This window comes from Lucilia cuprina, chromosome 4, assembly GCF_022045245.1.
Source record: "Lucilia cuprina isolate Lc7/37 chromosome 4, ASM2204524v1, whole genome shotgun sequence".
NCBI lineage: Eukaryota > Metazoa > Arthropoda > Insecta > Diptera > Calliphoridae > Lucilia > Lucilia cuprina.
Window position 1 is genome coordinate 77973109 of NC_060952.1, and position 14898 is coordinate 77988006.

Genomic DNA, 14898 nt, shown 5'->3' on the forward strand with positions numbered 1-14898 from the left:
GAATTTAAATTTAAAACCACAGCCTATACATGGATCTTGAAAGTCCTGCGAGAAACTGGCCATACGTACTGCCATACTCTTTTGTTCTCTGGTTGAAACCCGTGTCATTTCATTCCAAGGTATGTGAAGTAACATCGCCAGTTTATAGTCTCGGCAAACTACAGGTACTGGTAGGACCTCCATACAACGAAATTACAATACGCCAAGATTCGGGTCAATCATCAAGGAAACATGCTCCGGGGAGGGGGGTGGTTGGTTAACGGTCTAAAATAATACTTGTTTCTAACTTAATTTGAATGCACAAATTGCTTAATACTAAAAAGAAGCAAAATAACAAGACGACTCTAACTATTCCGCCCAAAAAATAAACACACCCTTTCGTATCTCATTGGAAATCATTAAAACAAGTGTTTTATTTAACTACTCATACTTTATGCTTTTAACAACAATAATTTAATTTAACACTGATAATAATGACAATGATTTCATTTCCTATTTGACAAAACAGTGTCATCTGAATATGTCATACTACTAAATGCAAAGAATTCATTGTCAAGGTTTTTCGCAAAGGGATGATACAAACTGCTACAAAAAAAAGAGGAAAACAGCTGGAAATGTCTTGTATGATTATTGGTTTATATGTGTATGTTTTTAAAGATTTTGACATATTTTTTTTTTTCTTTCCATAGAATAGAAAAAATATTTCCTTATTCCTTTACATTGAAAAGCATACATGTGTTAGTATATTTATATTAATGTAGAAGTATGTAAGTAGAAAAAAATATATTTAAGTAAATATTCAATTCTTTGCAGAAACATGACTTCCGGAACGGATATGGACCAGAAGCAGCAAAGAACATATATGAAGGTTGTTTTATACTTAACGGGTTTCTTTTTTTTCGATTACTGTAAAAGTTTATTTTTAGATTTTATGTTTATTTTGGGTTTAAGTAAAGTCTAAAAACTTTTAAATGTTTATTTACATTTTTATGAGTAATGTTAAATTATATAGAAAATTGTATTAAAAATAGTAAAAGATTTACGATGGCCAAAAGTAATTTATTAAAAGGTGTTTTAATACAAATAAGAAATATACAAAGTATTACCATCACAATGATCACATTATATGCTACAGCAGTTTCCTGTTTTGTTAAAATTATAAAATTTTTTAGATCATTTAAAGGTTCTTTTTTGTAATGCAAGCAGTGTAACAATATATCGGTATTTACCAGCATCTTATTGCCAAGAGTATGTACATATGTAGTTCACATTCCTTTTCTAAATAATTTTAGTATTTTATGAATACATACATATGTTTGCAGATATCTTTGCCAAAACTATTTATTTAGCTAAACAAATACTTACATACTTATTTATTTTCTAAACAATATTATTTTCCGTTTTAATAGTATAACGTACTTTAGAACAATTTTTTTTAAAGGGTGTTATTTATTTAAGATTTTTTTCTATTCAAAAAAAATAAAATCTACATAAAAGTTTTTATTCTCTTATCTTTAAAAAATATGTTACAATATGTTTTTTCCCTTTCAACGTATATATTTCAAGAATTTGTACATTTAAATACTAAGATATGAAGTTTTCTTTGAGTTTACAAAGAATATTTGTGGATTTATCTAATGCAAATAAATATGAGTAGTTTACATTTTAACCGGAAGACGAATTATGTATGTATATTTTTGAGGAGATGTAAAGCGAAAAGCTTATTCTTGAAGTTTTTTCTCTAAGAAATCATTGCTCAAGTTCTTTTTAATTTAAACTGTTTAAAATGTTATCAAATTACTATTTATTCCATTTACAGTTTTTATACCCTACACCACTTTAGTGGGAAGGGTATATTGGATTTGTGCTGATGTTTGTAACATACAAAAATATTCGTCCTAGACCCACCTTAAAGTATTCCAATAAGCTTAGAATCATTTTCTGAGTCGATTAAGCTATGTCCGTTCGTCCGTCCGTCTGGCTGTCTGTCCATGTAAACCTTGCGCACAAGGTACAGGTCGCAATTTTCAAGATAATTGGATGAAATTTGGCATGCACGGAGGACGGAGCCTATTAAAAATTGTTGAAATCGATCCATTATTTTACCTAGCCTCCATAGAACAGAACCCCCCGAAAAGAGCTTCTGGCTCATAATTATGTTTAATATACAGATAAATCGATAAAATACGGCACAACTAAGTTTTATAGAAGTCTAGATGACCCTGCTAAATTTCATAAAGATCGGGCCCCATTTAACCTTAGCACCCGTACAAAGTCCCCTTCAGAATATTATTTGAATGTCCCAAATTAACTTATAAACACAAATATCGCGATGAAATTCAGCACAATAAAATATTATGTAAATATAAATATATTCACAAAATTTTATAAGTCTTGGTTCATATTTGCCCCTAGCCCCAATATAAAGTCTCTTTCAGAAAATTAGTTTTCTCATCCATAAATTGCTTAAAGGTATCGGAACAAAGGAATATTGAAGATAAATGCTTTATTATGAAAAATAAATCACATTTAATATTCATAACTGGTGTAGAGTATCATATGGTCGGCCACGCCCGACTATACTTTCTTACTTGTTTATATTGTTATCGGTTATAGATTTAAAAAATTGCTGTATCAGTATCATCGGTTATGCAAATAATGAACGATCTGCAAATATTTATTTTAAAAAGTCCCCTTTTATAGGTTCTCACAAAATTAATTTTATGTTTCTAGGTTCAATATTATAGAAAATTAAACAAGTAGAAAAGTATAGTCCTGCATGGCCGACCATATAATACCCTACACCATGAGTGTATTTTTAAAATTTTTATTTTTCTTAAAGAATCTTTTATGTTGAATTTTACTTTAATTCCAAAGTATTTAAGCAATTATTTGATAAAAAACAAAATTTTCTAAACGAGGCTTTATATAGGAGTATAGGTCAAGCATGGGCCGTTCCTCATTAAATTTGGGAAAAGGATATATTTTTAAGGATATATTTTTAAGTTTCATTGCGATACAATTTTAGACGTTTAAGACATTTTTTAGAAGGGGGTTTGTATGGGGGGCTAGGGTCAAATAAGGGCCGATCATAACGAAAATCTGCAGTGTTATTTATACTTATATAAAATATATTTGTGCCAATTTAGAGAGAAAATAGTATATTTGACGTAATTATGACAAGCCCAAATTGGGACGGACGGTTGTATGATACGAAGCCTATTGAAAATGGACCGATTTCAAACATTTTCAATAGGCTTCCTCCCTGTGTCAAAAAATATGCTTGGTCTAAATTTCATCAAATAATCTTGAAAATTGGGGCCTTTACCTTGCGCACAATGTTTACATGGACAGCCAGCCAGACGGACGGACATGCCTTAATCGACTTAAAAAATTATTCTGAATCGTTAGATATACTTTAAATTGGCTATAGGTGCAATATCTGTGTGCTTTAAACATCAGCACAAACGTATAATACCCATCCCCTATAGTAAAAAGTACCTTTTGAAGAACGAAAAATATCAAACAGTCCCCTTTTATAGGTTCTCTCTAAATTCTGACTCTGCTTTAGGGGTAAATATTTTAGAAAATTCAAAAATATATTCTCATTTACCCCGCGCTCTACATGTTTCTAGCCAATAACAGCTCACAGCTGTTTGTAACGTATTTTATTCTTTCTTTGCTTTGTTATTGTTTTTTATAATTTCTGTCTCAGCATGCACGTAAAATATATATTTTTCTAATTTTTCAAAGGTTGTCTCGGATTTTTGCTCATATCTCGTTATTTATGAACAGATTTTGGAGATTTAAAATGTGATATTTCTAGAAAGCATGCGGTTAAAAGGTTGCTGAGCTATAAAGTCTAATTGTAATTCGGGATAAGTGCGGTGCTTTTGCGATGACTACAGATGCCCACAAGCGTTGGGAATGAATTAAATGTATATGATACAGGATAAATGAAGGATTATAAGGTTCCTGCTAGCGCGAGTAAGAACAAATGCGGTGATAAGATAGCTCAAGTACTTGACCAAAGTGCACGTATACTAACCCGGAAATTCAATATATATGTAAGTTGACACGGGCGTGTAAGAAGCACAGTAAGGCAGTAGTGATTTAGTAGATGAATTTTGGCTCATACAAAACTAATTTATGTCGAATTTTATCGTTGTACTCTCATTTCTAAGCAAGTAAGTTAGTGTTAAAGTAAATTTCTGAAGTCGACCTTATATGGGGGTAGGGTTAATTATGAACCGATCCTTACAAAAGTTAATAGAGTGATTTTGGCTGATACAGAATTATTCTATATCGTACTCTATCACTGTAGTCTCATTTCACTGGCTAGCTTCTCTCGTATGGTCTCTTTCGTGTTTTCAACAGACAGATGGACCGACGTCACCAGATCGTCTTAGATTCTAATTAGGACCCAAAATATACATATATGCTTTTGGGGTCCTAGACGAATATTTCGAAGTATTACAAACCAAATGACAATATACCTCCATCGTTTTTAATGAAAAGACGTTGTTTGTATGCATTTGGTCCCCTCGATATCAAAATTTTCGAAATTGTTTGCCATTTAAAGTGTTTTGCATAAAGTTAGGTGCCCTAACTATTTTGAGCACAATATTACAGTTTCTTAAACATTTATATGATCCATTTTGAAAATTTAAACGAATATTTACTCCTCGACTACATCCATGTCAAACGTCAACAAGTTTTAAAGTTTTACCTATACTAATTACCATTTGTGTTTGGACGACTATTTGGAATTTAACGCTGTAATATTTTTAATGATTTTTTTTTATTTTTTTTAACATTTCATATAAGAAAAAAACTGTTATTTTACAACTTGTGTTAAAAGTTTTGTTTTAACTTTTTCTTTTACGCTTAAATAGTTTTCAGCTTATTTTGACGTTTCAGTTATTTTGAGCAATTCAGAAAAAAGTTAAAAACAAACTTAATGAGTTTTTTTGTGCAATTAAAGAAAAAATATTTCACATAAATAGCTAAATAAAACCTGAATAAGGTGTAAAGGGAAATTATACATCTTTTTTGAGGAATTTTAAAAATAATTAGTAAAACTTTGCAAAAAAAAAGTTAAAAAAGTATAATAAATTAAAATGCAATTTATATTTTAAAACAAAAATTTGTAAATTATATTAATAAAAAGGAAAATATAAACTTTAGTTTTTTAGTTTATACAGAAAGGCTGCTTTTTCGAACCAACTTAAATTTTTAGTTGAGCATAACATTAACTTGCTTGTTTGTGTTATAACAAAGAAGTCTTCACAAACAACCTGTTGGTACATATATAATTTGAACAAATTTTTAAATTGAATTTTACTTCCTTAAAAGCAAACAAGTTTTTTCATTACCACTACCGAACTTAAATATACTTAAAATGTATTTTACAAAGTTTAACTACATTTCCAATTAATATAAAGATACTTTCTTCTTTTCATAAATATCATTGTGGCGCATTGTTAAGGCAACTGTCAAAAGCATCCAAAATATTTTAAGAAAAAAAAAAAAAGATTTTTTTCTAATTAGGTCAACCACAACAAAAGTTTGTATTTTCAACTAAAAATATAAACAAAAGTTCTTTTGTTATAAAAACCAGCACATTTTAATAGGAAAATTAAGTTTATTTCTACTTCTTTTTTAAAAAAATACTTAGTTAGATTATAGTAAAATAAAATGCATTCTAAACTTTATTTTGTTATATTCTAAGGGTCCTATTTATAACAATTTATTACAGCGTTATAAAACAATTTTTCATATAAAATTTGTTTAATAAACCTTTGATAAATTGTTATGAATAAGGCATTAAGAAGTTATAATTTTCTTAAGTTGTTCTAAAGATTTAAATAGTTAGTATTAATAGTTTTTTTGTTGCTACTCATATAAGATAAATAACCTGAAAGTAAAAAATTTCTCAAACTCTAGGTATTTACTAGGATCAAAACTTTTTTTAAATTTCTAAATCTAAGAATTGTATGGAGCAAATAGTTTTAGTTGCAATAAACAAATTTACAGACAATCAGTGAAAGCAATAAAAATTTGGTCTACATATTTGATTTTCTATCTTTAATCTTCGTGAGATCGGTATAAAGTTCCAATGCTTTAAGCAAGTATCTATGATGAGGGCCTAACCAACAGTGGGCTTTTTAACAACAGGGTGAGCTGGGGACGACTCTTTCTGATCGCAATTTTTGTATATGGCTGACGTCTGTACATGTCTTGTGTATTCTTTACACACTGCAGTTCCAGCGCTTTCTGTTCGACAATTTTTCGATCTTATCTAAACTACCGGAGGGCACCGGTAGGTTAGTGGTAAGTGTTCTAGTATGGTAGACCGGAGGTGGTGGGTTCATTCCCACCCGTAGCACTGGTTAAGGAGCGCACAACAGGCCCGATAGAGGCCTAGGTGTATTTCTTCGGATTTAATGGGAATACATCATCATTTCAAACTAACTAACTAACTAACTAACTAACTAACTAACTAACTAACTTACTGACTAACTAACTTCATTTCCTTCAAAATACTTTGTCAAAATAATTGTTTGTGCCAAAAATTATCAAATTATCTTGCAGATTGCAATCTGTAGCATGTACACAATGTTTAAATGGACACACAGACGGACAGACATAGCTAAATAAATTTTGAGCCAATTGATATTGCAGATTGCAATCTGTAGCATGCACACAAGGTTTAAATGGACACACAGACGGGCAGACATAGCTAAATAAATTTTGAGCCAATTGATATACATTACAAACTAAGGACTCTTAATGTTTAATTTCTTGGTTCTAGGTTTAATATTGTTAACCGATTTTGCTGATTTTCAATAGCGTTCGTCCCAAATAAATGTCTGTTAGAATTATTGAAGATTTGGATTTCGCAGATATCTGGGATCTTCTAAAAACTGATTAAAACATACACCTTAGTGTTATTGCAATCCCGGGTTATAAAGAGGTGGACAATACCTCTAGTCTGACCGGGACTAAAAAAATTGGTTATAGTCTACTGTTAGTCCTTGCATAGATTGAAAGAGGTCAGACCAAGTCACCACATAATCTGTTACTACGGGTGGCCTGTTGCCCGCAGGACTATGTCCTGGCTCGAAAAAAGGTATCATATACATATGATACCATGGAATTTTCCTTTCTTGTCCAGATATATTTAGAGTATACTCTGTTAATATCAGAATTACCACAGTGTGTCCCTGTCCTTAAGAACGATGGCTTATTTGATGGATCCGCACTTCAGTCCACCGGTTACGTCTCTAGGTGGTGTTGCCGAATCAACTGAGGCCATCCAATGGTCAGAGATAAGATAGCTCGAGTACTTCAGCAAAGTACTTGTGCATGGATCGGTCAAAGCCAATGTACAAAAATTGCCACCTGAGTTCTTCATTGAAGAACAACGGGGGCGATGGTAGACCGTTCTCAAGTCTACCCAGTGGATGAAAAAGACCACCGTGAGATAAGGCCGTAAAGGCAAGTGCTCACGTTAAAACTCTCGACATTCATACACACACAGACATCCCCCGACGAATGTTTTCTTGATGTAAGACCTACATCTTGGTGTATTTGCAAACCATGGGTAATGATATGCTACCAGTACCTCTAGTCTGCCGGGTCTATTAACTGATGTTTATATTTTAATCCCTGACTTGACCTTGGATGATTCGAAAAAGGGTCTAACCAAAGCATCACATAATCTGGTACTACGAGTCCTAGATTCAAGGAGCGGTACAAATTACAGAGCATGATTGTTTTATTAAATGTTGTATTTGAGCTGATAAAGCGAAGATTAGGTAGTGAAGTTTATTTTATGTTTGTTGTTGATATTTATTTGATGTGCTTAACTGAGTTTTGGAAAGATAAGTGTGGTGGCAGAGGTTGTTGTGACCAGTGTTATCAATGTTTCGGACGACCAATTACGTTCCCTAGGTGCTGTTGCCTAATCAACAGAGCCATCTCTGTAATGTGGCTGGGCGACATATAACCCTTCCGTGACTAGATTAGGGCTCATATCTTAAAGGGATTAGATACTTCGAGTACTTGAGCAAAGTGCATGTAAGATACACAAAGAGACAGAGGTGAGTCTTACTTACCAAGGAGTTGAAAACGACCACCGTAAAAAAAGGCCGTCTAGGCAGGTGTTCACGTAAAGCACTTCGACTTAATAATCACACAGATAGCACTACTTAATGTTTTTTCAATGTTAAAGGTAAACAAAAACTCCCATAGTGGGTGTATTTCTTTCAATCTGTTCCTCAATATTAATTTAAAACTTAAACTACAAAACACTTTTACTTCGATTGTAAGAAATTTTATTGAAATCTAATATATATTCAAAATATCCCCCAGTCGTAGTCGTTAATAAAAATGTTCTTTATTTTCATTGCATGTTATGTTCATTTTAATATTAAAAAAAAACATTTACTTTGAGAGTATTATTTAATATATTCCTTCTATTTAATTGGATTATTCCACATAACAAAGTGTCTGGAAATATAAACACGTTTTCATGTTCGAAAAAAATACACAGCTGACTTTAATCTATATTTTACAATACAAATAATAAACAAAAATATGTAGATTATCATTTTCCTATATCAAAATTAAAATACTTAGATCAAGTTCCCTGAAGTGTAAAACTCTTATTAAAAAATAAAACAAATATTCGGACATGGCCGACCATATGATACCCTAATAATGAGATCAAAAGCTCTATGGACTATGCGTGTAATATGCGATTTGTAGCGTGTTCACAGAGTACATGGACACACAAACAGACGGACTTAGCTAACTCGAATCAGAAAGTTATTCTGTGTGACGCGATTGGTAAAGCTTAAGGTGTAGGACCTATATATAAGGGTGTTACAAATATCATCTCAAATACAAAATACCCTTATCATTATAGTTGTGTAGAGTATAACAAGTAGAAAATTTAAAATGAATTATTATATATTAAAAAAATCGAACCAAAAAATGTTATTAAAATTAAATAAACTGCTTTACACACACATACTTTATAAACAAACGTTATATAATTATTTAAAGAAGCTTATTTTAGGAAACAGGATACATTGTCTGTCTTCCACCTCTCAAAGGAAAAAAAAACATATATATTAATTAATTAAATGTAAATATATTTAATAGGTATTTATTTTATGCGCGATTACATCTACCAACAAATTGTTTAAATATCTACGTAAAAAAAGAAACTCAAATATATATAAAACTTATAATAAGAACATTATTATATTGTGCTTTTAGCATTTGAGCAAATGTGAATGAATATTTTTATCACTTATTGTGCAGAAAAATCAAATGAAACTAATCAATCACTACTACGTATAAGTAATTTATTTAGTTATTTACTCATATCACTCATACGCAATAATAATTTAATATGACACTTTTCATATAATTCTTTTACCTTTATTTACCTTCATTCAATCACTAATAAACGTATATTAAATTATTCAATATGTAATTGGTTTATAAAAATAATTTTTGATGACGATTTTTGATATAAAACAGACAGTTTTTTTTTTGTTGATTTGATAAAAAGTATTACATAATCAGGCAATTTTTAATTAAAAATTAGTTAGTGGCAGGTAGTAGGCTTTCTTTTATTTTATTTTATTGTTAGACGTCTTTTTTAACACTTTTGTTAAGCTTGTGCTGTTATTATTTTTTAATAATGTGTAAAATTTGAAACATTTGAACATTTGATCTAAAGTTGGAGTTAAAGCATAAAATATATGTAAATATTGAAGGATTTCGGGTAAAGGGATGTCTTCCTTTCGGGATAAAACTTTGCACCAAATTAAGATAGTTGTTTAGAAATACAATTGTTCAATTCAATGTTGTATCGCTGTAAGTCATAATTAATTTTCAAATAAAAATTTTTGAAACAAAAAAGAAATTACGACATACTACTATACAAACCTAGAACACCGATTGAAAATTGAACAAATATTTTAATAAAAACTATGAATATACCAAAAACCATTAGTTTTAAAGTTTCAGGTATAAAGATATCTCAAAGGACGCAGAAGATATATAGCAGATGTTATGCCTTAGTTTTAAAGCTAATATAATGGACTTTCAAATGACTTACAATATTTTAAAAATAAAGTTGTATACACGCTGTATAACGTATCAAAAGGCTAAAAGTGGTGTTCTTCAAAATCCACCATCCTGTCATGTGACAGGAAAAGGATCACATAGTACATACTCTGAATTTAAATAGGTCATTTAAGAGCTATTCTAAATAATTCGAAGAGTATCATAATAGGCCACAAGACCTCCCACTTAACTCGCTAACTAGCGAGTAACTTCCCAATAAGCGAAAAAGAAGTAGAATTTACTTCATGGAAGTTCCGAAAAAGACCCAAAGAAGTGATGATTTTAACACATGCTTGTCATAGGAAGGGTGTTCTTTTTATTTGATTCCAAATTCTCTAGATTCTCATTCTAATGAAGTAATTCTTACGTTCTTTTTTTGGATGTAATTAGGAAGTGATATTATAGTTTTATAGAATACAACTAATTATTAATCATGTTACGTATACGTAACAGTGGACATTACCTACGAACTTTTGTCCCTTAATATTTTAGATAAAGTTAAATCTTTTTACAAAAAAATCGTAAAAAAACTGGTTAATTATTAAGTTTTTAGCTCGTATTAGATAATTTTTTCATAAAAAATAAAAAATAATTTAAAAGTATAAAATTTGAATCCGTGAAATTTTGTAATTTATGTAAAGTCAATTCAGAAACAGATATATTGACAAACATTATACATTTTGCATACATTTACCAAAAATCCTTGGCTCAAAAATCCTTGCAATTTCCTTTATAATCAAAGAAAATGGTCATAATTTTCAACCCATGCTTAATTTTTGAAGGATAATTGCAATTATATTCCGATTAAATCATCTGATAGAAAAACCATTTTTGGGGCATATTTCATAAAAAAAGTAAGCAAGTTGTTCATTATTTATAACGTATGTAGAGGGGGACAAAAATTACTGAGAACTGCCCACTGTTACATATCCTTTATTATCCTCTTTAAAAATCTCCCCATGGACGTGGTATATTTTTATAAACAATTAGAAAATAAACTTTAATTACTTTTTTATAAGTTATTAAAATACTAAGAATTCATTCCTCAAAATATATGACTTTTTGAAGGTTTATCACGTTGACACTTTACAAAATTACCCAAAAATACAATCCTATAGGCAAAAATTACTCAAATTCGATTTCTAGTCGTTAAGAACATGTAAAGTTATCCTATCCATCAGAAAAAATTAACTTTGCATTTTCCATTTCTGTGCATTTCGAGTCCAAATTCGAATTAATTTGCGTTACTTTGGGCATTAATGGGTTAAACATTTTTCAGACAAAAAAAGGTAGTAACAGCATTACTAACTTTTTTGTCTACCTTACATCGTATTTAATAAATTATGTCCGCAATGAGGGTGCTATCTTTTAATTTTGAGCTAATTTTTATCAAGTCCATAACAAATTTACGGAACTTGAATGGCAGATATGATCAATAATTGGCTAATACAAACAAATTTTCATAAAATAAACAAAACATCCCAGGAAAAATTTAAGAACTTGTTCTAAAAACTAGTAGTTCTAGAACGAGTGAAAACAGAACCACTTCAGATTCTTTAACAACAGCCTTGGAACTAGTAGTGTCGCTGGAACCCGTTATTTAGAATATTGTTGTGGTTCTTAAATACTTCTAAATAGTTTTCAAGAAACTAGTTATACACTAGTTCAATGGAACGCATACTAGTTCCGAAACAACTTCTTGGAATCAATTGAAAAAAATGTCAAAAAAATTAAAATTTTTAAACCTATTTTTATCGAAATAGAAAACGCGTTCAAATGTATATTTTTGCATTCAACTGAACTACAATATATTAAAAAGATCCCTAATTGAATGGCACCGATAAAAGGGAAAGTTAGCTGCTTGTAACATATATTCTTACAAAAAATATTTAAAAAGATTAGAGGTGCGGAAGAATTATATTAAATTTTACGTAAGAAATTTATATGAATGTAAATTAATAATTTCAAACAAAAACGCTAAAAAAGAAATATTTGTTTATATGTTCTCTATAGCTTCCCTGGAACTAGTTCCGAGGTTGACAAATTCAAACAAAAATCATTGATTAATGAACTAGTTCCAGAAGCGTTCTGAAGAACGAGTTTCGACTCCATAAAGCTTCCTCAGAACCAGTTCCGAAGGTGACAATTTCGAACAAAAATCATTGGTCTCAACGCTAAAGTAGAACGAGTTAAAATCATGTGTTCTAGAACTAGTTGTAGAACTAATACAATTTTTCCTGGGTACTGAATATTATTTTAATATCTTATGTGATTTTCGAAAGTCGACTTTAGATGGATGCTATGACCAATTATGGACCATACCTGAAAAAATTAATATGTTGGTTTATATGTACTTTAAAGACATTTATGATAAATTTTATTGTGACAAAATTTATAAATTTTGAGAATCGAGAATTAGAAAAAAACTTGATTTTTTTTTTTGAAGAAGTCAAAAACTTGTATTCATAACTTTTAACGTTGCGAATCGATTTTGCTGATTTTCACTACCAAACTGTTTAGAACAATAGTAAATATTTTGGTTAAATTTGTTAGACTTTCCTTTAATTACTTTCAACCTGAGTGAGATTTAGGCAGGAAGACAGACGGACATAGCTTAATCGACTCAGAATTTCATAAGCACCCGGAGTATATATATTTTGTTTTAGGTCTGTTATAAATATTTATTGGTGTTACACACGGAATGACAAACTATTACGACACTGGAGGGTACAATAATCGAATAAGTTTCAAAAGTTATTACAAACATTCTTTTCGTTGGCCTGCGTTATGAATAATTACAAATAACTTTATTATTTGGTTCATTACTAAAGAAGAGTGTTTCATTTTATGAATACATTATCTTTTTAATTATCAGAATCCTAATTAATCACAACTAATTACACTAAAATACATTCAAACAATTTAGTTATTATTCTAATTAAAACAAAATCCTAAAAAGTCACGTTGTATATATTTTTCGTTTTAATTAACAAAATAGTTTCAAATCAAAATCGCACTTGTTCATTCATTTAATAAAATATTCTCAAAGATAAATATACAAACTCAATTTATTTAAAATCAAATTAAATGCTCCAACAAGTATTAGCAAACAACAATGAATATCAAAGAAAAAAAGAAACACTTTAGGGGAAGATCTTAATTACGATACTTACAAATAAATTGCTGTTATAAATTAATCCAATAAACGTTGAAAATAAAACGGCTGCAATTCAATTGTGGCCTGGATGTTTCAAGTAGGTGGTTTTATTTATTCTTTTTGACACTTATGCCAAAATAAGGACTTGAAATGTTACGAACTGTTGTTAAACAGGTTATAAATCAAAATGTTAATTCACAGGCCAAACAAAAAAAATTACAAAAAATCTTATTGTCTGTTTTTTCGATTCGCTCGTTGTTTGTAAAAAATTGCACACACGTTTGTTGTTAAAATCAACGAAGCAAAATATACAAATTGCCTGCCAGTAAAATTACAGAATGATATTAGAAAACAACAAACAGATTATTTGGAAATAAGGTTTTTTTTTAAATTACACGCACAAATTCAAAAGAATTACACAATGGACTACCACAAAATTTGAAGGTTCGTGTTGTTTCTGTTTTATCCTCAATTCCTGAAGGATCTAAAAAATATTTCATTAACTTAAGACAGGTGTTAAGTAGTATAACCACCTACAAAAATTGAAAATAACACAACAAATCCAAATTGTGTTATTTTTTGTTTATAGGACTGTTATATTTTTAAATATTTTAAAAATAACATTCAATTCACACACTAACACGCACACTATACAGGTCACGTTATTAATAAATTAGTTTAGTTTTTTTATATATTCAAGCTTAGCGCGTAAAATATAACAAATTTTTCTTTTTTTTTATTATTTTTGGTCACTTTTATTTTTTCTATTTTTATGATCCTGCCGGAATGGTATTTGTTAAACGAACGCAACAGGCTGACAACGTAAAGATAACTCAGGTTGAAATGTTTCGACGACTACGTTTTATATTCAAAATCAGTAAAATGTTTAACCAAAAACAACAAAATACAAACAAAAAGAAAAACACAACAGAGCAACAAGAACTAAAAGTTGTGAATGCGAACAGCAGCAACAATAACAATAACAACAACAAGAACATTAACAGAAGAAAAACACTTTAAAAACTTAGAATTCACAAACGAATAGCAAATGTTTGTTGTAGAGCATGCGTTCTTGATTGTATGTGTTAAAGGAAACGCACACATACATACATATGTATTTACATCGCACTATACAGTAATACACTCATAGAAGTAAAACATCCTGTTGCGTATGATATAGAACATGTTTTTTTTAAAGTTAAATGTTGTTACACAATGTTGCAACATGTTGAAAAACATCATTTTGGTATGAAAGCGAAATATTGGGTAAACAGTGGTTACGTGAGAATTAAAAAATATTAATAGTTAATAGATCATCAAAGGTATTTATTTTATAGATTTTTATTGACTGACAGTTGTTCTTCTCCTCACTTAACTTAATTTTTCATATAAAAAAATATTTTCAACACAAAGTGAAATGAACCATAGTCTGCGATAAGGTTGAAACTAACACCGTATTGGGGTGTAAAAAAAATCTGACGGAGGTTAGATTTGCATCCTATGAGTACCAAGTCTATTGTAAATAATCGGAAAAATGCGTTTTATACATGCTAAAAGAAATAAGTTAGTAGTTAGAAGTAGTTAGAAGTTAGTTT

At 29.8% G+C, this 14898-nt stretch overlaps 1 protein-coding gene across 2 annotated transcripts in view; it reads right to left on the minus strand.

Moving 5' to 3' along the window:
- The window catches only part of LOC111678072 (probable serine/threonine-protein kinase dyrk1), a 51291-nt gene extending 37168 nt beyond the window's left edge, over window positions 1–14123 (minus strand). For both annotated transcript variants that reach the window (XM_046949390.1, XM_046949391.1), the window contains exon 1: window positions 13320–14123. The gene's annotated coding sequence lies outside the window, so the exon portion shown is untranslated. The remainder of the gene's footprint in view (window positions 1–13319) is intronic.
- Between the last annotated feature and the right edge of the window lie 775 nt (window positions 14124–14898).